At 39.5% G+C, this 27,840-nt stretch overlaps 1 long non-coding RNA gene across 3 annotated transcripts in view; it reads left to right on the forward strand.

Annotated features, from left to right (window-relative positions):
• The window catches only part of LOC140846705 (uncharacterized), a 111,729-nt gene that overhangs the window by 47,309 nt on the left and 36,580 nt on the right, over nt 1-27,840 (forward strand). The window contains exons 5-7 of one of the 3 annotated variants that reach the window (XR_012126099.1): nt 8,370-10,625; nt 21,431-21,595; nt 23,925-24,106. The exons of 1 other annotated variant lie outside the window; for it this stretch is intronic. This is a non-coding gene — a long non-coding RNA (uncharacterized lncRNA). Of the gene's footprint in view, nt 1-10; nt 5,202-8,369; nt 10,626-21,430; nt 21,596-23,924; nt 24,107-27,840 lie in introns of those variants that run through there. One more of the 3 variants, XR_012126096.1, reaches the window with a different exon arrangement.

The following is a 27,840-nucleotide window of genomic DNA, read 5'->3' on the forward strand; positions in this document are numbered from 1 at the left end:
TAAAACACAGGAACTCTTCATGATCTCACTCTCCTAAGAGTCCATTCTGTGGAAGCAACTAAGCAGGGCACAGATATTCAGAGAAAAATAATGTGATGAGAAAATATACCAAGTTTTTTCTTCAAACCTGGAGGTGTTAAAGAAGGGGTTTGGAAAGAGGAAAGAGCAAAAGACACTGGAGAAATGTTCCTTAAGAGCGCCACGTGTGTTCTCTTCTATGAACAGCCCAAAGCAGAATATTCCATAAGGTGGGATGGCCAAAGCCAAATCAACACTCCAGGCGAAAATGACACTTCCTTCCTGGTGTTAGGAGACAGAACCCTGAAGTCCATGTGCTTTTAAACATCTTTAAAGTGCAATCACTTCTCATACCTACTGAGCCTGAAGTGTGATTTTGAGTTGTTTTTAGACATAGAATGCAAGCAATTACACCTGTGTGTTTACTGAACTTTTTATAGATGTGTATTTTCTGGGCAGCCGCTGATATTGTCCTCCGTGAGTACACCCTGTTCTGTGCCTGGAAAAGGTTTGCTGCCTCTCTGTGGTTGCCTTAAATGTCAAGGCTGCTGCGGCAGGCACAGCCCCTCCTCCCGTGGCAGGGCTGTGTGCAAACCCACTAGCATTAATATAGAAGCAAAGTTCTTGGGGAACAGAATTGATAGTAAAATGTCCTTTTATGCATAAACCTTGTCAGAACTCTGTCTGCTTTGACGCTGAGCTCACTCAGCTTTAAACATGTAACACCAGTTAATCACACAATTGTTGGGAGATGCAAAGTCGCTGTATAATTACTGATGTTTTCAAAGGAATTAGCTTGTAGTGACTGTGAACAACATGTTCTATTTTGTGGAAACTATGCAATTAACTTGTCTGAGGCTAATAAATTAAGTGTAGCATAAGCTCATATAACAGCTGCTGGGAAGGAGGGGCTGGCTGGCAGTGCATTTACTGAGATCCCTTTGAACTTACTAGCCTCTATTGTCAGTGCAAAGATAGGTGTGTCCTGCTTTAGGGAAGTTATGCACAGGACCACATTGACTAAATAGATATTCTTGGAAGTTGGAATATACTGGGTTAGGGGAGAGTAAGTGAGGTCAGAATGTAGAAGGAGGAAAAAGAAGTGAAAATGATGCTAAATTATTAGACACCAATTTGGAACTGAAATAGAATAAAATATGTATCTCTATACTGTGAATCCACACTTGCAGATGACACTTCACAAATATAGTTGAAAGGTGATTTATCAGGAACACATCTATTGCAATCAGAAAGACATCTCTGTATCATGGCCAGAAAGTTCTTGATTACTTACAAGGGATTAAAAGACTCTTTAACTCCTCTTTTATGTCTTCTGCCCATTCAGATTTAATTTAGGTAATAATTGGCCTAGATTTGGTTGAAAAGAGGAAACAGTCCTCAAATTCACTGTTGCAATGGGAAGTTGGAGAGGATGCTGAAAGAGCTTACGGATCACCTTTGGGCCTCTTAGAATTCAGCTTTTGTTTGTTTTCAGAAGACCTAGTGTTGCTCAGCTTCGTAACAATTGTTGTAACTGGAGGGCTGACGTTCATAGTGCCCGGCTCTGAGATGGGGCTAGGAGCCCTGGGGTCTTGGTGAACTCCCAGCTTCCAAACAGGACACTCCATTAGCGTGTTAATGTCAGGGAAGAGGAGGGTCCCCTCTTGTCATGTGACAATGTTCATAAACCAGAGTTCAACTCTGGCTGGTCTATGGTTAAAGGTTAGGTACAATGACTGGAAGGAAGAGTTTTCTTTCCCTGTATCTTTTGCTTGCCTGGAAATAATAAAGTCGTACACCTTATCTTGACATGTGCCAGCAACCCGTCTAAAAAATGATCCATTCACTTACGGAGGTAGGTAGCATACATGCTTATTTAGAAACTGCACTCCCCACCCCAGTTTTCCTGCAATTGCCTTCCCACTCTCAACCTTGTGGATATCACCAGTGAAAACATGGGAGGGAGGTACGATTGTTGTCTAAATGGTAGTGAGACAGAGGCAGTACCCTCTTCGGGCATCAGCGAACCAGTGTCCCAGGCGGCTGTGTAAAGACTTCAAACCAAATATCTTCTTTTTGATGGAACCTTCTGCTCATGAGTTGGAGCATTTCCCCCTACATAAAGGAGTACATCCAGTATAGTAAAATATCATTTCATGCTTTTTCACTGAAGTAAGACCTAGTGGCCAGTATAACAACAAAAGGGACTATAGGACAGGTGGCATTCTCTTGATTATTTTTATATTTTAAAAATAAAATACAGAGTTACTTAGTTTTAGAAATAAAAGAAATTTTATTTCTGACTATTTAGACATACAGCAGAACTGTAAATTGTGTAAATATGGCAAATAACACTCAAAAAATTAATTTTGCAGAGTAAGAGTATTCATTTAGCTGAAACTATTCTGAGTTGATTTTACAATTCATTTTCATTCCTAAATTTGTAACCCCTGCCTTCCTTTCAAAAGTTAGAGTTATGCTACTTCACTTTAATGAAAGACATCCATTAGTACTTGTTATCCCTACCAAAGGAAATCCAAAGAGGATTTTATGAAGAAAGGCATGAAGTGCAAATAGTGGTCAGCATTTGTTTTGCATTGAGCCTTTATAGGCGCAGCGCGCACCCCGAACAATGAGAATGGCCCCGCCAGACTGCATTCTGGGAACCATGCTCAGCATCTCAGCATCAAGCGCCAGAGTTCTGAACTGTGTCTGTGAGCAGCTGTGCTTTATCTCAATTTATTTTTTGCAGCCATTAGCAACATGTGTCCTAAGGTATCAGAAAAGCCTAAGAGAGGTTATATTTTGGGTGTGGGAAAACTAACACAATTTTCCACATAAGTTAATGGTAATGTTTCATTGCTTTACATCACTTTGTAGATCCTTCTTTAAGAAAATATTATCCTTTGCTTAGCAGATTTATAATTATGTGTTTATCCTGTTAGAAAAGCAGCTGGAGGTCATTAATATGGAAAAGGCTTCCTGGATGCACAGTTTGGTTAGCTGATCACAAAATTTAAGGATGATAAGAGTAGTTAGAGTTTATAACATTCAATGCCTTCAAAGCCAGTAGATTACAAAAAGTGTCTCTCAAAGCTTTCTCTCTTCTTCCAACACACAGAATTGCTGCACACATGCTTGGTGACTATCTTAGGCAGAAAAAGTCAATTAGCAGAAAATGTCATAGAAACACGTCACAACCTCTTACGGCACATGTGTATACTTTTTGTAATTATAGAAATTATATAATTCTTATTTACATAATACTTGCTTCCACTTAGACCTCCTTTGATTGGGATCATGTCTTATTCATTTTTGTTTACTAACAATTTGATTGGTATTTAGTAGGTTATCAGTATCAATATTCTTGCTAAATAAAATGAATGGGTGAAAAAGTAAGAAAATGGGTATAGAGATGACTATTATCCTTTAAGGTCACCCTTGCGTAGTTTCCTCTTAACAGAAACTAAGCTTCTCACCTCCACGACTTTGTGGATAATTAAGCTACCAGCTTTCCTCGTCTCCACTGATGCCAAGAAGAACATTTTTTATTTATGCATAACTGTGTAACCCCATCTTTCATTACCTGATAACCCCACCCCCCCACCTGTTGAGGAGGACTAGTGATTCCACAGCATCAGTTGCTCTTTTAGTACAGTGATGTTTGCAGCTGTGTTTGGGGGAGTATGAGGTTTTGAGTGTGCTCAGAGGTGGGCCAGAGTCAAACTCGGAGAGGTAGAGGGAAGAAGGCTGAACAGAAACCCCAGTTCCTCTGACAGCAGTTCTTCTTTAATCTGCTTTATATATTGAGGTTCCATGCCAGATTCTGACTGAGATATAGGTACACCATTGAGACAGTTTGGAGCCTGAATTCCTGATACACAAAGTATTACACAGAAAGGTTTATCCTCTGAAGTTGGTGAAAGAAGACAAGTTTGAGTTCTCCTAACACCCAGGCTAACTTTTGAGGCATCAAAGCAAAACATATTAAAACATATTGAAAGATAATTCTGGCATTTCTGGATCCCTTCCAGCAAAGCGCACTGACAGCTTTGTCCAAGGATATTTGCAGAACTGCTCTGGGTAGGGAGCAGATTTGCTTATTCTCCAGGATAATAAAGCCAGTTTCCGTCCCTTCCTGGAGATAGTCCAGGGTGATGAAGATGGTAACTCCCTCTTAGTCAGAATGAAGATTTGTTTCTTAATCAGACTACTAGAGATAATGTTTCTCTCTTTAGGGGTGGATAGGCAAATTTACTAGCAGCTCCTTTAATAGACTGGGATTGTTCCAAGCTCAAGGTTCCTTCCTCTGACACAAACTCACTGTGGGTGCAGTGTCTACCTGGGCCTACCTCTGCATCACTGCCGTAGGACTTGGGGGGGTAAGAAGAACCAGTGTGGACATGGGGCCCGTGCTGTCTGCTGTGCCACGTGTAACAAGCTGTACAAACACATTTGGGTTCATTGTCTCCTTACTGGCTGAATCCATGAAGTTTGGCGAACTGCCTGAGCAGCTGTAGTAGTGACTGCTGTTTAGGATCTGCTCAGCTGCTTGACAGATAGGATCTTCACCTTTTTTTTTAATTTTTAATTTTGGTATCATTAATGTACAATTACATGAGCAACATTATGGTTACTAGACTCCCCCCATCATCAAGTCCCCACTGCATACCCCATTACAGTCACTGTCCATCAGCGTAGTAAGATGTTATAGAGTCACTACTTGTCTTCTCTGTGTTGTACAGCCCTCCCCATGCTCCCCCCTACATTATGTCTGCTAATTGTAATGCCCCCTTTTTCCCCCTTGTCCCTCCTTTCCCACCCATCCTCCTCAGTCCCTTTCCCTTTGGTAACTGTTAGTCCATTCTTGGGTTCTGTGAGTCTGCTGCTGTTTTGTTCCTTCAGTTTTTTTCTTTGTTCTTATGCTCCACGTATGAGTGAAATCATTTGATACTTGTCTTTTTCTGCCTGGCTTATTTCACTGAGCATAATACCCTCTAGCTCCATCCATGTTGTTGCAAATGGTAGGATTTGTTTTCTTCTTACGGCTGAATAATATTTCATTGTGTATATGTACCACATCTTTATCCATTCATCTACTGATGGACATTAGGTTGCTTCCATTTCTTGGCTATTGTAAATAATGCTGCAATAAACATAGGTGTGCATATGTCTTTTTCAAACTGGGCTGCTGCATTCTTAGGGTTAATTCCTAGGAGCGGAGAATCTTCACCTTTTTAAAGAGTTTTGACCAGGAGTACCTTACCTGAAAGACAAATTCCTCCTCTTAGCTATGCTTGCCACTTTATAGAAGGGCCCTTAGTCATGGGATAGACTTAGTAAGAGTATTCATAATGACTTCAGGTACTCATAATGACATTTGGGTCCATGTGTGTCCTATATACAACTACATTCAAAACAAAACTACTGTTATTGTTCATGTTTCTCTTCCTGCTAGCTTAAGGAGCATTTTTTTCCTTCTGTCCATCAAAGGAAATACTTTGGACATGGGATCCTAGTCTAGTTCTAAAAATAATGTTCTCAAGTTTTATCGCACTCAAGACTCACCTGGAGATCTTGTCACAAAAGCAGATTACTAGGTCCCAGATCCAGGGGATCGCATTCAATGGGTCTGGATAGGACTAAATCACACTGTCCAGTAGCAAGACCTCAGCTGATTCTGATAGGAAGAAACAGAGTGTCCACATTCTGATACATCAACTTTGCATTTCACCCCTACTTCAGTTCCAAAATACTGAAACCGCTTCAGAGTTTTCTTTGTAAGACCCAACTATTTTTATTTTTCAGCAGTTATGGTAGATATTCCTGATACAACTGGTCCAGAAGTTATACCTTGGGGCCAAGTTATTCTTCAATATAATGTCTTGGACAGTAAATCATCTTTTAATTTGTGCCTTGGTATAGAATGCAGGCTTGTAGTGCCAACTTGAAGCTAGACTAAGTCTGCCCACTTGCCAAAAAAATTAAAAGCATGCCTATAAGACTACGGAGTTCCTTTATTTATATGCTGTCAATTAGCTTTTACATCTGGGAAGCCTTCTGGAATTTTCTGTGCAGGCTGATGTTCATTTATTTTAGGGTGGGCTTGTGGTGCATGTGTTAATTTTAACATCTGTTTTGCTGGTAACCCTGAAACCTGTTTGGTTATGTGATTTGACTGAAGTGGGTCATCTCCATCCCCAATCATATGTTGAAGCCCACATACCTCCAAATGTGACTGTATTTGGAGTTACAGTCTTTAAAGAGGTAATTCCGTTAAGATGAGGTCATTAGGGTGGACCATCATCCACTATGGTGTCCTTAGAAGAAGAGGAAATGTGGACACAGACGTATCAGAAGACCACGCGAAGAAAGGGAGAGGATGGGCAGCCACATGCCAGTGAGCGAGGCCACAGAAGGACCTGCTGCTGCGTACACCCTCGTCTTGCTCTCTCCCTTTCACAACTGTGAGAAAATACATGTCTGTTGTGTAAGCCACCAGTCTGTGGTCCTCTGTTGCTGTAGCCCTAACGAACAAGACACTGTGTCCAAGGGGCCCTCAGTGTAGGCCCCTATACATTAAGTTTGCTTGCATTCCTTCTGCCTGAGTTAGAGGGCATCTTCAGTGGGTCAATCATTAGACAACACCGATTATATTAAGATTCTTGTTTTTCTCTGCTACTAAGACTCTTTGGATAGTACCTAAGAATTCCAGCCTTAAGCAACAGAATTACTAGATTGTCTCAGTGGGTATTTCTTTCAATTGAAGGGATCTAGGGGGCAGACAGAGTTGACTGACTTATTCAATAAGTGTTTTTGGGCTGCCTACCATGTGCCAATGTGTTGTATGTTCAGGTTTGTATGTTCAGCAATTTGAGTTAAGCAAAGTTCAGGTTCTAATGAAACTTACATTTAGCATGTGTGTGTGTGCATAATGTGTAGAAAATACACAGTTAACTATATAATATGCCAAGTGAAAATAAAGTAGAATAAGAAGAAGGCTGGGATTGAGTTTGGGGGCTAAGAAGGGCATATTTTACATAGCACGGTCAGAAGGGTGTCTCGGAGGAGAGAACTTTTATGCAGTTTACATGAAGCAGGGAATGTGTAGTTTCAGAGGTGTACCACCCAGATCACCCTTCAAGGAGGAACTTTCTACCCTAGTTGCTGGAGAGCTGTCACCAGACAGCCTTCAGTGTCAGAGCTCCCAGGGATTGCCACAGCTGCAGAGAACCTCTCAGGGGCACATCCTTCCTGCTGGTGGCTCATGTCCAGTGCCTGATCAAGGTAAAGGTATAAAAGTCCCAATAGGACCTGCCTGACAGGAGAGTTCAGTTTCGGAGTCTCCCCTGGGGCCAGCAGAGCCTGTTGAGCCTACATCGCTTCCTGCACTGCTGATTGCGACACCCCTCACAAATGTCCTATGCGCAGAAATCTTTCAGAGTGAGAGAACCTGATGGGTGATGGGAGGGAGTCATGGGGACATCCACAGAAGAGGGTTTCCTTGCAGAAAGGATAGTAAGGTCAAAGGCCATCAAACCAGTACACTTACGGTAATGCATGGCTACACCAAAAGGGACGGGTAAAACCTGCCTGGCTTTCTGTGGCCATCCTAGAGGGACTAACGATGGGTGGTACAGAGCTGGCCAAAGGAAGTATTAGGGTAGGAACTTCCTTGCAGAGGGTAGTCAAAAACTTCCTAGAGAGGAGGAAATAAAAAAAAAGGAGTACCAGAAATGGAGGTGGTTTTGGGTTTAAATTAAAATGTGACTCTAACATCCTTCCTGGAGACTTCCAGGACCCGGGGCCTGTGGTTTCTCCCATGGGTGAAGGGTCACCACGCTCCGCAGACTCAGGGACACACAGTTTTCAGGCCCAAATCCCACGTCTCCGCTCTGACTCGCCCCTGCCGCATCTTCCCTCTCCCCTCCTCCCTTCTGTTCTTTGACTGCAGTCTTCTTATGCATCCTCATTTTCACATTCCAGGCTCTCAGAGCAGAAGGGAACAGCTTTGTCCAGCCTAGGACACGCATCAGTCTATTAGGGTTTAAAAATACTGTTAGTTACAAAGAGATTTTTGGAAGTTAATCACAGAAAACAAGAATGCCTCCACAACACTGACCCCCCAAATAACAAAATAAAGCACAACGCCTGGAAACAAGCTCAAAGAGAAGGTGGCCATAGAACAATTTCTTTACAAAGGGAGATAATTTCAAAATTAAGTCCTCTCTTTATTTACATAGGATATAGGGAAGAAGGTGTGCATGAAAATTAGGTTGAATTTCATGTGAGTACACAAAACCCCACAGTATGTGCTCTGATTTTCAAACCATTATTACTTTTCTCTCCAGTTACCTCTGTACCAGGGTGTAAGTTCAAACTCCTGAATGCCAGAGCAGAATGGACTCTGACCGTCTGTGTGATGAGCATGAACCATGCGTGCGGGTGGTGAGGCTGCACAGTCGGCTTGGGAGTATTTTTGGCTCTTTGTTCCTCAGAGCAGTTCTTTCCTGCTTACCTTTCACAGCCCACAAGGATGGTGTGACACAACCTATTTATGGCTGATGATGGAAGTTCAGGATTTCTTCCGAATAACAACAGGTCCTAGGACCCATAGGGGCATTAGGGAAAACAAGAGATGAGGAGTTGGACTTTTCTCACCAGAACGTTTTCATCACCCCCAAAAGAAACAGTTGTTCCCCATTGCCCCTCCCCCAGTCCCTCATGACCACTTACCTGCTTTCTGTCTCTCTGGATTTGCCTATTATCTACTATATATTTTAAATCACTTTTAGTTTAATATGTCACTAACGTTTAAAAATCTTCCCTCTTGGCTCCAAATACGCTTTATAGCTTAATTTAAATAACTGTCTACTAAGCTGAAACTCTTCAAATTTAGGGAGGTTCAGTGAAAAGCCATGTGTTTGATTCCATAAATCCTTACAGTGAAAAATATACAAACCTTCTTGTTTAGTTTCTCTTTTATTTTGATTTTTTAAATATAAATCTAATTCAAGGGTGCAAAATACTAAAGAAAGAGAAAAGAAATATGAGAAGAAGAGGAGGGGGTGAAGGACTAGGAACAGGATCATAGAGGAAAGAAAGTTAAATGGAAGCAACTAAGAAGATGCAGCCACTGACTTGATACTTAAAAAAAAAAATAAAGCACCCCCTACTCTGTAAACAAGAAGGGATGAAAACAGAATCAGATCTCACAGATATTTTTTAAGCTTTACAGTGTAGGACAGGGGTCTGTAAAGGCATTTTTCAAGGGACCCCTCCATTTCCATGTTAAGCGCTAATTCCTTTCAATATGACATCTGATTGGGGGTCTGCATTTTAAATGCTGGATACAGCAATTCCATAATTTTGAGAAAATAAGAACATCCTTTTACTCCTTATAAGGTTTTGGAGATCAGAAACATCTTTTTACCTGTGACCAAAAGAAAAAAAATTTGATTGAAAGTGCTATTATGAGTTTCTGTTGTATAAGGGTAATTTGAGACTGACTAGGAACAGACTGCATAACACCAAGTGTATTGGAACAGCATGTAACAGAGAGAAGTCTACCGCCTGTCTTTCCTGATTCCCAAGCCTAAGAGACTTTGCTTTGTATGATTTCTTCAAAGAAGATTAACTGAAATTCTATATATTAAATCTTAACTCCAAAATAACATTCCTGTCACAAACTGTGGATGAGAAATGTTGCTTCTAAAGGTTTTGGTATTACAAAATAATAAATTGAATGTTAAAAACAAACACAACACAGAGAACTTGTCTTTTGTTCTAGGCTTGACTACTAGGAAGGGTTTCAATTAAAAGCCATAGCTTCAGACGAAAGGATGTTCATTTATAAGTTTCGATGGGAATGAGTAACATAGAAGCAAGTTTAGAAGATTTACAGGAGAATGACGGGGAGGCATTTATGCTGGATTAAAGATGGTAGCAAATCCCTTGATACTCCTTTGTAGAAAGATGGGATCTGTTGGATCCAGGCAAATCTTAGTGACCTCCTTCACCAAGGTGAGTTCAGTGCCGGGGATCCTGGGTGATCCTGGGTGACTTCCAAAGCTAGGTCAGGACTCTTGCAGGTTCCTCTCTGGTCCCTTGGAATGTTATGTTTGCTCTCTGCTATTCAAACTTTCCCTCTTAAGTTACTGCCTCTTAGGATCCAGTGGTGATGCACTGAGGAGACCCAGCCACACTGAGAGACAGGGTGTGGGTGCTCGGGTTAACAGCCAGCTAGCTCTCAGCTGACAGCAACCGCCTGCTGTCCTGGACATCCATATATATATATAGTCCAGCAAATACCTGGACTGTAACTGTATGAGGAACTCCAAGGAGAACGGCCCAACTGAATCCTCTTCAGTTCCTGACACCTCACATTGTAAGCAAATAAAATGGTTGTTCTAAGCAGCTATATTTTGGGGTAATTTGTTATGCCAGAAAGTGTTTACTGGAACAGCCCTGGTTTTGCCAGACTGCTCTAACAACTTCTCTCACATCAGGCTTTTTATGAAGAAATCGCTGGATTTGCAAGGATTTGCTGGATTTGCAAGGAGAACTCAGTTTGAAAACTTGCAACAAACAAGTCATCTAATTAGGAGGTAGTTCTATGATACTAAAGTGGACTTTTAATGATTTTGTTGCCTGGTGAAGAATCTCCTTAAGCCTCTGTCTCTTATGTCTTCATTACATCTAACAGTTAAAAAAAAAGTAACAACTGCCTAACAATATCCTTTATCTTCACTCTGTTCTTGATCCGAATGCTCTTAGACTGGAGGAGTCAGTACTCCACCTGCTTGAACTTTGCTCCAGATGCCCTGCACTCACCCCTCTTCCTGGGAAGCACCGCCCTTGATGACAGCACTCCCCAGGCCTGCTAGGATTTCAGCAGCCCCTGTTCCCAGCTGGCTCCAGGGAGACTGTCCTGGTCATGACCTGCTGGCACCACAACCTGTGTGTGACTAAATGCTGATTTGCTTGAAATATCTTCTGACGCTAGTCCAGGCCAGCTCCATGCTGCGGCCTCCTCCTCTTTCACTTCCTCCTCCTCCTTGTCTCAGCAGGGCTTGAGGGATTCATTTAACCAACATTAGCCCAAATCTTAGGAATGGGTTGCTTGCTGCCGTATCAATCAGCCCCATCCCCCGTTTGCAATCCTCTCCATCAAGCTTGAAGCCTATTTCAGTCCCTGTTTCCATAAAGCTCTGCACAGGTCTTGGATAGGAGACAAAGTTCACCGCCAGTCTATTTGAACACCCCGTTGTGTAAGTGCCGCAGTTTTGCTTCACCATTAAGTCACTGAGCTTTACCAGGCATCCCAAAGTATACAGATATCATCTCCATGATTTGTAATCACAACTAACCGGAAAAATACCATGTTGTTATGGAATTTTGGGATGACAGATTTGTTGGGTCCATGGGAGTAGTGATGGGGACAATTGGTGGTTATTTTTTAGATTTATTCCTTCAGAACAGAAGTTGCAAACTCAAAAACCAATGGAGGGGGGGTGGAGATAAAGGTGGGATGTTAGGGTGTAGGTGGCTGATAAGTGTTTGAATGAGGACGTTCAGGTCCATAAATGCACTTCAGAGCAGCATTACTACATCCCCAAATCAACCCTGACACTGCAGTTCTTTTTATTATTATTGATTTTTATTTCATCACTTTCATTTTTTTCCTTGTAGAGGTCAGTTCTTACAGCGGTTTGTTTTATAATGATGTTCTTAAAATCAAACGCTTTTAACTTAAAACCCACTTTATATTAAACCTGTAGGAGTAAGTTTTTATTTCTCCCTCCAAAATACTCTTATCTCATTTGTCACAAAATATGTGAATAAGTCTTTCATTTCCCTTTTGTTGATATCAGCATGAATACAAAGAAATAGTTCTGGATTGTAAGAAAATCAGTGGTACAAACCAGTAGTACAAGCTGCAGTACAGATATAGTAATAAATGGCAGTTTGCCCTTGGTTTGTATGTTAGAAAACAAAATGGTGATTATTGGGCTGAACTGCAGAGGAGAGGCAGCATACAGGAGACGTGTGTCACTTGCCTCCAGATGGGACGTGGGTATGTCAGACTATGGGCCAAGCCAGGTCTTCTTATTTTCCATGAAAAGTTGGACATTTGGATAAAAATCTTCTGATTTCCAAATATCAGCAGCCCAGTCAATTTATGAATAGATGTGTGGCTCAAATGAAGCACATTACTGGCAATACCTGGCTTGAGGGCTGGCCATTGGGTTCTTGGCTTTAGAAGATATATCTGCATCTGGATCTGGAGGGTTATGAGGTAGAAATCTAGTTTCACGTAGCTTTTCTATGTAATTATGGTGCACACTGCTATTTATAGTTACCTCTGAGCAAGCAAACTCCAGAGACAGAATGACCTTCAACAACAGGGAAGTAAGTGATAAGGACTCCGATGAAACAATGCAATGTGGCATATACAGATGGAAACAAATGGAATGAAGGCAACCTGGAACCCAGGCCGAAAGACAGCAGAGACTCTTCTTTCCACCACACTGGCCAAGGATTCTTTCATCAGCAACATAGTGACAAGGAACTAAAAACTGACACAGAACTGGTTGCAGTCTATTTCTCATAGACAATCTGCATGTGTATGGTAGGAAGTAGGGACAGAGGAGCAGGGCTGGTGCAGCTGAGATGTTGGTCAAGGACTGAATTTAAACATGGGCTGGGTTGGGAGTGGATCAATAAGTGACCTTCTAATGGAAGCAGCCTCTTGTGACCTTCTCTGAATTAAGTCCAGGACAGTGTGTCAAGTTTCCTTTCCTGTAACACAGCTAACTGGTGGACTTCCCCATAGCTGAACTAGGAGAACCCATTCTTTACGACTTCCTGATTGGTAGGAATGCCAAAACTTTGAAAAGGTAGCCTGGAATTGAGCATAATTTTCAAGGAGGGAGCTGCCTTTTTGCTTTCACTGGTTGGTGGAATAATAGGCTTCTCCCCAAGCACTGGATTGTAGATCTACATATGTGGTCTTGCACTAGTATCAGAAAGCCCAGGTATTCTACAGATTGACCGTTGAACCTCTCTGGGGAGCTCACAAAGGCAAGAGATTCTGTTGATACATGAGGGTGGCTCTTTTCAGTGCTTCTATTAGGCACCCAACATTGAGGAACTTCAGAATCACTGAAGTCTAGTCTATTTTGTTCTGAGGAACTTTGGAATCTTGATAGCATTCCCTACCCATTCCCCATCCCCCACTTGTATTTTTGCGTAAGCTCAAAATGAAGATGGGGCCAAGCCTGAGTGAGTCAAGTGTGGACTAAAGAGCTGGAATTTTGGATGGACTTTCTTTAGACAGGATACTAGAATACGCTTCTCATTGGACACAGGAATTGATAAGATTGTGCCTCCTCAAAAACCATAAGGGAACACCGAGATCCAAAATGTAAAGAGGTGAGTCAGAAAGATTACCAAATCTGTGGCTGCAGAGACAGGAAATGAAATTAGAATTTGACGATTACAGAGATGGCAAAACAGAAATATTCCTGGATCAAATTGGATAGGATTAGGTGGAAGAATTAGAGTGACCCTGATCAATTGCTTAGAAAATTGTGAAACCAAAACCTCTCAGTGGGCACAGCAAGAAAATTTGCTGAAAATCCTTCCTGGAACACTTTCCTGGAATGTCAGTTGTATTTAATGATAGTTTACAGTATATTACTTTATGGAATCTAATGTAGATTTTGCATTAACTTTTAAGATAAAACCTAAGACTTTAAAGACAGTCCACTTGCTTTGGGCCATGCTGAGGCCATCTCAGGTTGCATAGGTATGTCCTTTGCTGTTTTAAAGAATACTTCAGTGGGAAAGGCTGAGGAGCAGTGAGAGGAAAGTCAAAAAGTGGTCTGGGCTTGCTTTAATGGGCCAGTAAGTGCAAAGTCACCTGGGTGGACCAGCTGAGTTAAACACCACGGATAGAACTTTTTGTATACCCTTTATAATCATTGCATTACTGCATCCATCCATGCCTACATCAACTACTGAGCATCATCATTGAAACAGTGAGTTACGATGGTTTAATAGGATATTAAATCAGTTTAGTGGGATTGTTGCCCATGTTAAGAACAGAAGTAAGTAGAAACTTTTTTACATTTTTAGTGTTTCTTTGTGAAGATTTTGTTATATTTAGGTGAGTGGAAGAGTCATAATGTAATATGTGTTTACTGTGGGTTATGCAAAAAAAATTGTCACTATCCTGAAATTTTTATAGTTAATCAAGATATTAATAGGTATCTCATTAAAAATGTGTTCTTTGGTCAAGTAAATTTGACCTTGTAAACAAAGTTAGAGGCCTTTTTAAATTTTAACTAAAGTACTTTGCAGAATAAATATACTAATGGAAATTCTGATGATACTAGATATGAAGTCAGCAATATTTTCCTAACTTATTTGACATGGAAATTTTCTTTGCACAGAGCATTTTGTGAAACTAGTATTATGTGGAACATAAGGTAGCTGATAGGATGAATGCAAATCCTCATTCCATTACATTGGTTTAGTGATCCTCAATTAATTATTGTGTCATCTTCAATAAATACCTTGGAAAAGATCCCCTCCTTTTATTAGATATTGTTACGTGGATTGAAAGGGTTAAGCCTGAACTGCATTCAAGATGTTGGTATTCAGTCAATAACAGGTAATACTCTTCATAGAATTCTCTCTTTCTTGTACTTATTTCTACCTGGGGGAGCCGGCAGCTATATCACCCCTCAGGAATGTTCTTTGGCATTCTTCTGGCACTGCCCCTACTAAGCATGACCTCAAAGTGGACATAATCTACAGTGAGATTTCTATTCCCCTACCAAATAGAGCCCTTTTTCATTTTTAATGAAAGTTACTTCATTGTTTCACTGTTAGTTTTTTTAATGAGATACCTATTAATATCTTGATGAGCTAAAACCACTTTAGAAGAGTGACTTAATCTTTTTTAACACATAGTAAATGCATTTTACATTGTAACCCATTGCACTCACCTCAGTATAATTTATCATTAAAAGTACTAATCAGAGCAAGGAAACAGATGGGGATAAAAATGCTGTAGTCTCAAGAACCTCTACACATCAGTTTTTTGAGGTTAACATAAAAATATGTATTTATACATCTCCTAGAGCTACAAAGAAGTCACATTTTCATAAGGTAATTTTCTTAATACATGTTGCGACTCCCATCATATCCTGGATATTGGTGGTTCTGGTCCACAGACTTTTTTCTGGGCCTTTGGTCTTAACTTTTGTTTCTAATAGAGGTGCTTATGGCATGTCCCCCCGGCATCTGACTTGGCATTTAGTAAGGATTATGTAGAATTTTTCTGGCCTGATCACCCATCTTCTCAGCATCAAAGCCTAAAGATGCAACTGAAGCAGTGCCGGTAGCTTTTATTTCTTAGAGGGCCATTTGCCCTTCTGAACACAGCGTGCAGGGAAAACCAAGTTCCTAGCTCCTCTGCTCAGCTCAGGAACATTCCCCTCTGGGCATTTTCACACATGTACATTCAGTGAAATCATTAAGAGTAATATTAGGGCAAACCAGGCACCCTATAATAACACTGACTTGAAGAGGGTGAACATAATATTTACAATATATTGAGGATATTTAAAAAAAAATTTGTTACTAAAAACAGTCATTGATTGTTATGGACTGAACTGAGTTCCTCCAGAATTCATTTGTTGAATCTCTAACCTCCATCGTAAAGAGCCTTTGAAGAGGTAATTAAGGTTAAATGAGGTCCTACGTGTGGTGCCCTAACCTAGAAGGACTGCTGACCTATCAGAGGAGGGAGACACTAGGGGAGGGCACGCAGAGAGGAGACCGTGCTGGGACACGGGGAGCAGGGCTGCGGGGACAGCCCTGGTGCGAGGGCTCGGGAGGAACCATGCCTGCCGACGCCTTGATCTTGGACAGTACATATCTGGGGTTTCAACCACCCCATTTGTGGTATTTTCTTATGACAGCCCTAGAAAACTAATACACTGATTGTGTGTGTGTTTGTTTTTTGTCATGAGTTCTAGGAAACTCAGAACCAAATATGAAGTTCGTAGTAACCTTATCGTTGTTTCTCATAGTTCACATATCTTTACTGATCTTTCGTGATAGACTTTTTTTTCTATTTGAATTTTATTAGCATGTTAATTTTTTTCATTGTTTACAGTCTCAAAAGCTACAGGGTACAAATAAATAAATGACAATTTAAAATAGATTGTTATTATGGGTGTGGGTAAAATTGCAATATTTCCAGAATCTCTCGCCTGGCTTTAGTGCAACTCCACACAATAGGTGTTTCCAAGGGGTGGAGAGAAGTAGTCCCTCTGCAGATCAATAGGTAATTACAAGGGCGAGCAAGGGCTTATGTGGACCGGAGAGGTTGAGTGGGGGCCTGTTCTTCTGCAACCTGGTCTCGAGAGACTCGGGGGAGCAGAAGTGGACTGCTTATAAGAATAAATGGGTTTCTCCCACTTTATTTCTCCCTTTGATTGATTTTGGTTTCAAAGGTATTTTGCCCTGCGATTTTCCCCCTGGAGTTACAGTGGGTTTTTTCCTTTTTTACAGGCACACAGTCTTCTGTGTTGATCCCTTTTCATTTCCTAGACCTTTTAATGTTGGAATGCTGCAGGGCTCAACCCTTGGAGTTCAGCCTTTTCCTGTGTAAACTCACTGCATAATCTCATTCAGTCTCGTGGCTTGAAACACCAGTTATAAATACATTTAGCTTAAATGTTTCCCCTTCACCTCCTCACACAAACATCCAACTGCCTGCTCAGTATCTTCCTTTGGATGTCCAATAAGCATCTCAGACTTAATATGTGCAAAGCCAAGCTGAACTCCAGATTCCTCCTTCCGCTTCCTGCAGGGCTGACGAACTCCGTCTCGGGCTTCTCTGTCTCCGTGAACACTGATTCCGTCCTGCCCAGTTGCCTACGCCCAACACCTTGGGGTCATCCTTGATTTTTCTTTATCTCGTGTCTCATTTCAAATCTTTCAGCAAATCCTATTGGCTCTTCGATCAAAATATATTTGAAAGCTGACCATGTGTAACATCTCCCTTGTCACCAAGGTGACACCACTGTCATTTGTCCTGGGGATCCTCCTGCTTCGGTGCTTCCCTCTGGCAATCTGTTCTCCACATCCGTAAGTCAGATCCGGTAACTGCTCGCAGCCCTCTGGGGGTTTTCTGTCTCTTCCATATTGAAAGTCATTCCTTATAATGACCTAAAAGGTGCCAAGAAGAGCTGGCTTTGTTTACCTCTCTGACCTCAAGCATTTTGCTCAGTTCACTTGGTCACAGCCCCACGGGCCTGCACTTGCCACTTCTGTTAAAACATTCTCCAGGATATTTGCGAGGCACACTCTCATCTCCGAGTCTCTTTACCACTTTCTTAATCAGGTATCACTTTATTAAAGAGGTTTACCTAGTGGTGTGCTGTTAAATGTTTAACAACTGACTGTGAAGAAAATGTGTGCTTGTGTTTACATTGGAACACAGTTTTAAATTTCAGTGACATTGCTGACATTTTATTCATCATTTTCTGAAGTTTAGGGTGACCATCAAATAAACCAAGCCCTGGTTTGTTGCATTGGTCAAACTTCCTGGTGTAAATATTCCCACCGTGGCCAATGTCAAGCTTCTAAAATGAGTCGGTCAAGGTGGACTTGGGAATAGACATGCATAGTAGACACCATCATATAGCATTTCTACTGCACAGATAAATAGACATGAACAACCACAAGAGCAGGGGTAACAGAAAATGTAGTAAAATACTTAAGAAGTGATGAGTTTGAAATATTTATTACCTTGGTTTTATAAAATGTATTTAATTTTAAGTCGATACAATTTAATTTTCCATCATGACTGTATTTTACAACCAGCTTTATAAAATCTCTGAAAACTTAATGGGTTTTCACGAGCAGACAAGAGCAGGGTCTGGCATCACACTGGCCACTCCCCTAGTCATCCTATATCAAATAGCCGTCCCCTTCCAGGCACTCTGTACTGCCTTATCCTGCTATATTTTTCTCTTTTAGCATTGAACACATTGTGTATATGCATATATAAGTTATTTTTTTCTTCCCACTGGAATTTAAGCCAAGTAAGACTACCTAATTTGCTTGTGTTCACCTCTGTATCCCAGTGCTTAGAACATGTCTTGCATGTCATGTAGGTGCTTATTTATTCAAGGATTGAATGAGTGTATCTGCATTTTGTTCAAAATGATTATTAGCTTGTTATAGAGACAGCAGACGACTGAGAATCAGGACAATACCCTGCGCCGGTTGCGTGTAACAGTTCCACGCAGCCTGTCTGATTCCCACAACTTCCTGTGAGGGAACTATTATTACTACCACCTTAGAGAAGATGCAACTGAGTGCAGACTTACCCAGTGACAGCAGATCGAAACAGCCAGGACTCACACTCTGACATTTTGGTTCCAGAAACAAAAAAAAAATTTCTTTAACTTAAATAAGCTTTTTTAAAAAATTAGGGAAAAGTTAAAAAATCTACAAAAATAGGGAATAGGATAATGAACCCAAAATATCCATCATCCAACTTCAAAATTAATCAGCTCCTGGCCAGTTTCTTTTCATCTATACTCCCTTCCCTAATTTGATCATTTTGAAGAAAATCCAAATCATCATTTTATTAATATTTCCTTGTTTGTCTCTAAAGGATAAACATTAAGCCACATCTGGTTGGAAACTGATATTGTCCATTTTTGGCCTAGTGTTTGTTGGTCAGTTGCTTAATTCTTCTGGAACAAAGTGTTCTCATCTGCAAAATGGATATACTAATTTTTCTCAGATTTTTTTTGAGTAGTAAATTAAAACCCTTTGTTAGACTACAAGGCACTGCATAAAGATTGAGTTTTTAACTCATGTCATTATCCATCCTGTGCCACTGACACAGCTAAAGGCTCTACACCAGAGCTTCATTTGGTTGAGTTCATGGAAGCACAACCGCTTTCCCCCAGCAGTGTGGTTTCGCGAATAATATCACACCTCAAAAATATGTCGAGTTCTTACAGAGAGTCAGCAGTCACATGGAAGGTATAAGACTTTGCAAGACTACAAAACCTTAAGAGAAAACATCTAAAGCATTACTTTTGTATTATAATAAAGAGGAGCTGTTGAACATCATAAATAAGAATCTATCACAACTTGCTTCTCAAATAGGAGTATGAGCATTTCGAGATGTATGGGACGATGCGTCAGGATGAGAGAGATGAACAAGGTGGGGCGACCAGATCCCCGTGGCCCATCTCATAGCACCTTGTCTTTACCACAAATAATGTGAACATTCTTTCAAGTAATGATGACAATAGTAATATCAACATATGCTCACATTGTTCTTAATGTGTGTCAGACACTTTTCTAAATGCTTAACATACATTAATTCATTTGATCCTCACAACAAATCCATGATGTAGGGCTATGATTATTGTTTCCATCTAGAAGATGGGGACCAGGCACAAGGAGGCTTAAAAGGTTGCCAAGCATCACACAACTAGTGTGGGGGAGCTGTGGTTTAAGTTCAGATGTCCGGTGCCAGAACTTGTGCTTCTGTGACCATGCTCTCTCTCCTATTAAAAGAAAAAGGAATCAGTATAGCAATGGTTTTCAAACACCTAGTTATTCAAGTACGCCTTTTACTACTTCTTATTTGTGAAAAAAAAACCTTGAAGTCAACAGCTTGGTCAGCTGGTTATATTTTCTCCTAAGATACATGTAAAAATAAATTCATACTCAATTAAAAAAAAGAAATATATTTATCTGTATTTCATTCCAGATAATCTCATCTATCATATTTTTTGGACACATTTCATTATGCAGTAGATTGCAGCAAAATTGAAACAAACTGATTATCAAGATGCCAGCATTTGAATTTATGGCCAGTACCTTGTGTAGCATTAACCTCCGGACCCTCTGGACACACTCTTTTACTGTCAGAGACATGTAGGTGAGAAGTCTGAAATAAACTGCTTAGGGAATGAGGCTTAGAAAACATAAAATAAAATCTAGGGATACATACCTATAAACAATAAATTTTAGACATGAAGTTTTCCAGGAGTTATTATTTCTTGACCCTGTGGATATGCCCTGAGTAAGATTCAAGCCTTGCTCTCAACTATCTCACAGCCTACTGGGCAAAGAGGACTTGCGGATGTGCAGGTGGAGAGAGGTTTGCAGAAAGTGTTAAGTTTATGGGGTAAGGAGACCTCATGCTCTGCCTGGGAGAATCAGAGAAGGCTTATTGATAACTTTTAGGAAAGATCTGGAAGAGAGAGAGGCCTTCGACACTCAGAGAAGTGAAGGAAGGGAGCCAGGGCTTTCTCTACCCTAGAAAATAGTTATTAGCCAATTGCATAGGTGAGAAAACCCGAGGCTCGGGGATCTTTCCCAGTACATGTGGAACAGGAACCCATGCCTTGGTCCTTCTGTCCCCATAGCTCAAGCTCCCTTGACTATATCCTCACACTTTTACACAAAAGAACTGGAGTTGGAGCCAGAATTGTGTTTGTTTCAGGGTTCTAGCGTGTGTGGGCATGTCTTAAGAAGAAGTGGCAGGAGGCCACCAAGATTTCCTCACATTGAGGCAATATAATGTCTAGGAAGCAACATATTTTGAATATAAATCAGTAGAAAGTGGAGAACTCTGCATATTATATTTCAAGGTATTGGGGTCTGGAGACCAGATTTAATTCTGGGTTCCATCTCTTGTTAACTATGTGATGTGGCATAATTCATTTAAATTCTTGGTGCCTTTGTTTTCTCATCTATAAAGTTGGTGGCACCACCTATTCTGAGGGTGGTCCTAAGGATCGAATCAGATCATTTATGTGGGAACACATTCTGACAGCAAGCACTTCATGGGCAATAACTTGTCCTGTGGGATGAGAAAGTTGGTAATGTCAGTTTGAGAATGGTGTTTGGGGGGAGGGCTATTCGTTCAGGCTCCTTGGATCTAGGACTAAAATCCCAGATGAGGGAGTGCGAAAGGAGAGTAAATAAAACCCACAAGAACAGAGATTCCTAGTGTTCATGATGACACTGACAGTGGTGGCAGTAGCTGTGCTGGATAGAAGCTGTCCTGGGGCACCCTCGTCCCCTGAGTACCAGGCATCCAGTGTGACTTCAGCGTGCAGGCTGTGCTTGGGGCAGTAGAGACGTCCTTAATATACGCTGTCATCCTGGCTACTGCCCTGCATTTCAGGAGCAACAGAAGGCATCGCTTCAGTGAGCTACAACCGCAGAGAGCAGCCAATAAAATATTCAGGAAGCATTCTTCGTTTTGGGGGAGGCTCAGTTTTCCACAGACTATGCTCCAGAACCAGAAAAATACTGATGCCTGATTGCATTGTGATATTTGTTTCCCCCTTAGGCTGGAGGGTTCTGGGAAACAGTTTCCACTTAAGTAATAGTGGAAGGGAAGGAACTAAGAAAATTTCTCCTAATAGAAGAAATGAACAAGAAAGTAGCAAATGATGTTCAGCAGAGTCCAGTGTAATGGTCAGCATGCAATAATGAATGAAAGTATGATTTCAAGGTAAAGAATTCTAGTATGTCCATTTTAATTCATAGGTAAATATTTTCGTTTAATTACTCAATGTGTTGCTTGAATACATGGCAAGGTGGGATATTATTAGGCAATATGATGATGAAAGAAAGCAAAGTTTTTTTTTTTAATCCAAAAACCAGCATTTGTTTTTGGACAACAAACACAAGGAAGACAATGGAGCTAAAAATAAATAAAGGTCAGTAGTAGAGGGTGATAAAAATCAGGGAATGGAAAGCTTCCACATAGAAGCAGATCTGAAAGACCGTGGGAAGACTGATGTGGAAAAGGCCCAGAAGGAGACAGGATCGGTGTGTCGCACAATGAAGGGTGCTCATGGGGATAATGTGGACTTGGTCATCAAAGCCCTAAATTCCAGCATTATTTGGTAATCACTAAAGCTTCAGAAAGGTTATTTCAGGACAAATAAAGAGAAGGTATACATTAACAGAACAGTTGGTGATATACATGTGAAATCCATCCTGAAGAATGAACATTTTGACAATTTATAAAAATATATAAAATTTAGAAGAATGTGATAATCAATGTGTAATAAACTTTAGTAAACATGTAGATAGCTGGGGTTTTTTTTCAAAGCTTTCCATATTAGTGCATGGGGAGCAGTTAACGTGGGCTCTACCTGTCCATTGCCGAAATTGGGGTTCTTGGTTGAATGGCATTTTTTCCATCTTTTGAGAGAATTCAAATGGCTTGACATTTTATTGTCTCATGAGTCAGTGGTGGAGTTAAAAATATGAATGCTGGTTTCTGACTTTCATTTTAGGACAACCTCAGAAAACAATACCTATAATTAATGAGAGCATTGTTGATATTTTGAATTATAATTGTTAACAATGTTAAAAACAACAATAGGTTTGGTCTTTTAGGTAAAATCACGATCTTATGGAAGGAAATGGCTCTATTCTTTGGCAAATCCTAAGCCTCTTAGTCTTAACAGCAAACTTGCTAAATAATTCTTAATGTGATATTTTAGTCTATGAATAAACAGAGTTTTACTTATCATTATTGTTCTAGTATGAACTTTACATAATGGTAACAAAAAACTAAGCCTAATTAGTTTCTTCCAGTAAAAGTATTTAAGAAATTTTCCATTGCCCAATACCTTCCCATCATGGAAAATACACTGCTGGGAGGTATGTGTAAATATTTGATTCATGTTTTACTGATTTCAGTGTCACAACCTATCAATCATTAACACTTCAAAAAACATATACCCAGTTAGTTGTTTCCAAAGTACATTCTTTCTCTGAAGGATTTTTAAACTCTTAGAATTAGAGTAGTCCCTGGTAAGCACTTAGTCTAATTTTGTAATGTCGCAGAAGCTGAAACTGAGACCAAGAATATTTGAATGACTTATAAAGTCATCCAACCTTAGCTGGTTGCTAGGACCAAGATCTTTAGGCTTCCAACCCAGAGCTCTTCTTAAGCTGCTAATGAGAACTCTACAGTTCACCCTTTGTTCTGAAGGAAGGTATATGGTAATATAAATAACATTATAGTAGTTGGGAGAAATAGAAGCGAAGAAATTTAAAAAATTGTAGACACTGGCATTTCGTTCCAATGCTATTACATGTGGTCACTTCATAAAATTAAAATGACAGCCTGTACAGAAAGAATTGCGAAACTATCAGCTTGGCATTTTACTACTATGACATAAAATAAAGGTTCCCAACCTAGTGCCTGGCATATGGACAGCATGTAAAAGTGTTAGTTAAATCTGATTGGAATTTTTAAAAAAGTCAAAATTCTAGATAGAAAAATACTTGTAATATTTAATTGCCAGAGTTTAAGTTTTAGAAAGTATGAATATGACTACAAGATGACAAATAAATTAATTTAGTCTGGAAAAAACCAGTCAAACCAGGAATTTGGTTAAGTGTGGACTAAGCCCCCACTTCCCAGGCATTTCCAGTATCAGTGATCTTGTTAATGGAGGTGATGGTGTGCCAAGTCTGAGCAACATTCTGAGCAGAGTTAGGCATTTTGACTGTTGAATAAATATTTGCATTGAAGGTTGTTTTTCTTACATTTAGGTGCAAAGGCAGTATAATTCCCTAGGGAGAAGTTAAGGGATGCTAACGCTTTTGTTGAGAAGTTATGCCCAGGGTAAAGCCTGGAGAACTTAACTAACTCATTCAGAGAAGCCAGCAGCAGTGTGCTGGGGGCCTGACCTCGTGGCTGAGTAACTGTATCTTCTCTTCGGCTTTGATGAAAGGGATTCTATAGAACAGCTTCCAAACCCCTGTTCTTTGGCCAGTGGTAGAGTTGATGGCTTGTCATCCTACTTTGAGTTTCTTAGGAGCAGAGGCAGTGTGAGGCGACAGATTGGAGTACAAGCTCTGGGGAGCTGCTGCAAGGAGGAGGTGCCAGTGAGTCTGTGTGGCATGAATACCAGAGGGTACAACTCACAGGGTCACTTTCTTCTGAGACGCGAACTAACAGCTGAGATCCAGATGGTGCTCATGGTGGTGAAAGCTTCTGGTATGGACCTTGGCCTTAAGCATGTTATCTGTCAATAAATAAATTGTTACTTAACTTAAACAGAAATTACTTGACAGGCAACAGAAAGAAAAGTGGGGTTCAATATCTACTGTAGGTAAGCAATAAAAAAAAATGACTACTTTTTTTTGGCCCCATAGCCAATTAAGAGAAATCAAAAATGTTTCAGTCTACTTTTTTTCTATCTTTTTCATGACAAATGCTAAGAGCCTTACTGGGTCCCATGATGGTGATGGGTAAAAGTACATATTATTTAGGTGTTTTATTCGTATTGGAGTGTAAACGGAAAAAGCTGGCTCTGAAAATATGATCTGGTCATATGTGAGAAGTGGCATCAACAGATGAAGACGAAAAGCTTTGGAAACAGACTGAGAGAAGAAACAGTACAGGATAGTGTTAAACGCTCTCGGTTTTCTAACACTGAAGTTGAAGATGACAATAGTATCTAGTTCACAGAGTTGTTTTGGAGACTAAATACAGTAACATGTTGGTTAAAAGGATAAAAAACAATATACCATGTAAACTAACAATCAAAACAGCAAAAATAGCTGGAGTGGTTATATTGGTAGGGTGGTGGTGAAATTGATGTTATAATGAAGAAAATTACTGGGTATAAAGAAGAGCATTACATAATAATGAGGGGTCTCTTCATTAAGAAGACCTAACAATCCTAAATGTATATTCACCTAAAAATAGTTTCTAAATACCTGAAACAAAACACTGGTAGAGCTGAAAGGAGAAATATATAAATCCATAATTCTAGTCAGAGATTTCTTAGTAATCAAACAGACAGAAAGTCAGTAAGTATACAGAAAACTTGAATAACGAACTCAGCCAACTTGGCCTATTCAATGCTTACAGAAATGTAACAGGAGCAGAATACATATGCTTTTCATACATAATTGTAACATTCACCAAGACAAACCATATTCCAGGCCACAACAAAAATCTCAATAAATTTAACTGGATCAAAATAAAAGAATGTGAAGTCTATTCTCTGGCTACAATGAAATTAAAATATAAATCCATAACACAAAAATATGGGAAGTCCCCAGATATTTGAAAATTAAACAACATATTTTAAATAAGAGATGGTTCAGACAAGATACCACAATTGAGGTAATAAAATATTATAATGATGATGTAAAACATCAAAATTTGCCAATATAGTTCAATCAGTACTTGGGAAAATTTTATCATTAAGTGCTTTTATTAGAAAAGAAGAAAGATCTTAAATCAATGATCCAAGCTTCAATCTTAAGGAACTAGAAAAAAAGGGCAAATTAAGGTTTAAGTAAGCATAAGGAAGGAAATAATAAAAATAATAGAAGGAAGTAGTGAAATAGAAAGCAGAAAAATATAAAGAAAAATCAATGGAATGCAACATATTTTTTGCAAGAATCAATAAAATTGATAAATCTGTAGCCAGAAAAGAAAAGAAAAAGAGAGAAAAGATTACTTACCAATATTAGGAATGGAATAAGAGTTATCCTGAAAGTTCATACAGATACTTTAAAAAAGGATAATAAAGGAATATTGTGAAAAACTTTGTGCCAGTAAATTTGAAACGTTAGGCAAACTAGGCAAATTCTCTTGATGACACTGCCGAAGTTCACACAAGAAGAAAAAGAAAACTTGAATAGTTCCCTATCTATTAAAAAACCGCGAAGTTAGAGTGAAAACTGTTCTACAAAGGAAACACCATACCCAGATAGCTTCATTGGAGAATTCTACCAGTTATTTGATTTGAAGATGAAAAATATTAATTCTATACAAACTGTTCCAGAAAACAAAGGAGCAGAGAACACATCCCAGTTCCTTTTATGAGGCCAGCATTACTTTGATAAAGGCATTCAAACAAAAGAACATTAGCTTTCAATGCCCCCATGAACATAGATGCAGTGCTTCTAAATCTAAAGATTTTGTGTTAAAAATCTTTAACAAAGTATTAGAATATTGAATTCAGTAATGTATAAAACCTAAGACATCATGACTGAATTAATTTATCCCAGGAATTCAAGTTTAGTTAAAAAATTTTAAATTATCAATATATTATACCCTATTAATAGACTAAAAATCATGATCATCTCAATAGATGCATAAAATATATCCATGTATATTTATCTGTACATTGCTTTTTTCACTTAGGTTTGTTTTGAAATAGTTTAAATTTATTTTAATTAATGAATACTTTTCAAATGGTATTACCAGAATTACATAAAAAGGCAGTCTCCTAAAGGGGAACCCTCCTACACTGCTGGTGGAAATCTGAACTAGTTCAACCATTGTGGATAGCAGTATGGAGGTTCCTCAAAAAACTCAAAATAGAAATACCATTTGACCCAGGAATTCCACTCTTAGGAATTTACCCTAAGAATGCAGCAGCCCAGTTTGAAAAAGACATATGCACTCCTATGTTTATTGCAGCACTATTTACAATAGCCAAGAAACAGAAGCAACCTAAGTGTCCATCAGTAGATGAATGGATAAAGAAGATGTGGTACATATACACAATGGAATATTATTCAGCCATAAGAAGTAAACAAATCCTACCATTTGCAACAACATGGATGGAGCTACAGGGTATTATGCTCAGTGAAATAAGCCAGGCAGAGAAAGACAAGTATCTGTGGAGTATAAGAACAAAGAAAAAAACTGAAGGAACAAAACAGCAGCAGACTCACAGAACCCGAGAATGGACTAACAGTTACCAAGGTGAAAGGGACTGGGGAGGGTGTGTGGGAAGGGAGGGATAAGGGGAAAAAAGGGGCATTATAATTAGCACACATAATGTTAGGGGTGGGGGACACGGGGAAGGCAGTACAACACAGAGAAGACAAGTAGTGATTCTATAGCATCTTACTACACTGATGGACAGTGACTGTAGGGGGGACTTGATAATGGGAGGAGTCTAGTAACCATAATGTTGTTCAAGTAATTGTACATTAATGATATAAAAAAAAAGGCAGTCTCCTGTTCCTTTTGATTTTTTTTTTCACTTTTGAGTTTTGCTTCCCTGAAACAGTCAATTTAAAATCTTGTAGCTATTTCTTTTGGTATTTGCCTTCATGTTTGTGGATAACATGCTAAGATTCTTAAGGTTTTTGCATTTATTTTTGGATGTTATTCCTTTTCTGTTAAGGGAGATGATTTTATTCTCTCTCTCACACACATTCAGATACATGACATCTGCATGTCTCACATCCCCAGCAAGTGTAGTATTTTTTTTACTTCAATCAGTGTCTTTATGTTATGTGACTGTTATTTACAGCTAAGCTACATAGTGTACTATCTTTACACCTCTTGTTTAACTTCTTGTATTGTTGAGTTGCATGTTCAGTTGCTGTTTTGCAGAATTACTTTCTTGTTTCTGTTATTTTCTATGACTCAACCACTAACTTATCCCCACATTCTACCTATAGACTGAAAAAATCTCATCTGAATAGCTCACACATCAGACGTTCTTTTTTTTTTTCCTGGGTGATACTATTTCTTTTGTCTTCTTGATTCAGTTTAGACTGGTTGTTTTCCATGGATTTTGAACAACTGTCATCTTGGGATTTCTATTAACTGTTATCCTAGATATTTCTTTCCCAGCTCTCTTTTTCTTTTTTCTTTTCCTTTTATGATTCTCTCCGCTTATGTTGGATCTGTTCTCTACTGTCCCTCTGGGTTTATCCATTTAAAATATAGTAATTGTCAGTTTATAGGTACTT

Source organism: Manis javanica, chromosome 16 (genome assembly GCF_040802235.1).
Source record: "Manis javanica isolate MJ-LG chromosome 16, MJ_LKY, whole genome shotgun sequence".
Lineage (NCBI taxonomy): Eukaryota > Metazoa > Chordata > Mammalia > Pholidota > Manidae > Manis > Manis javanica.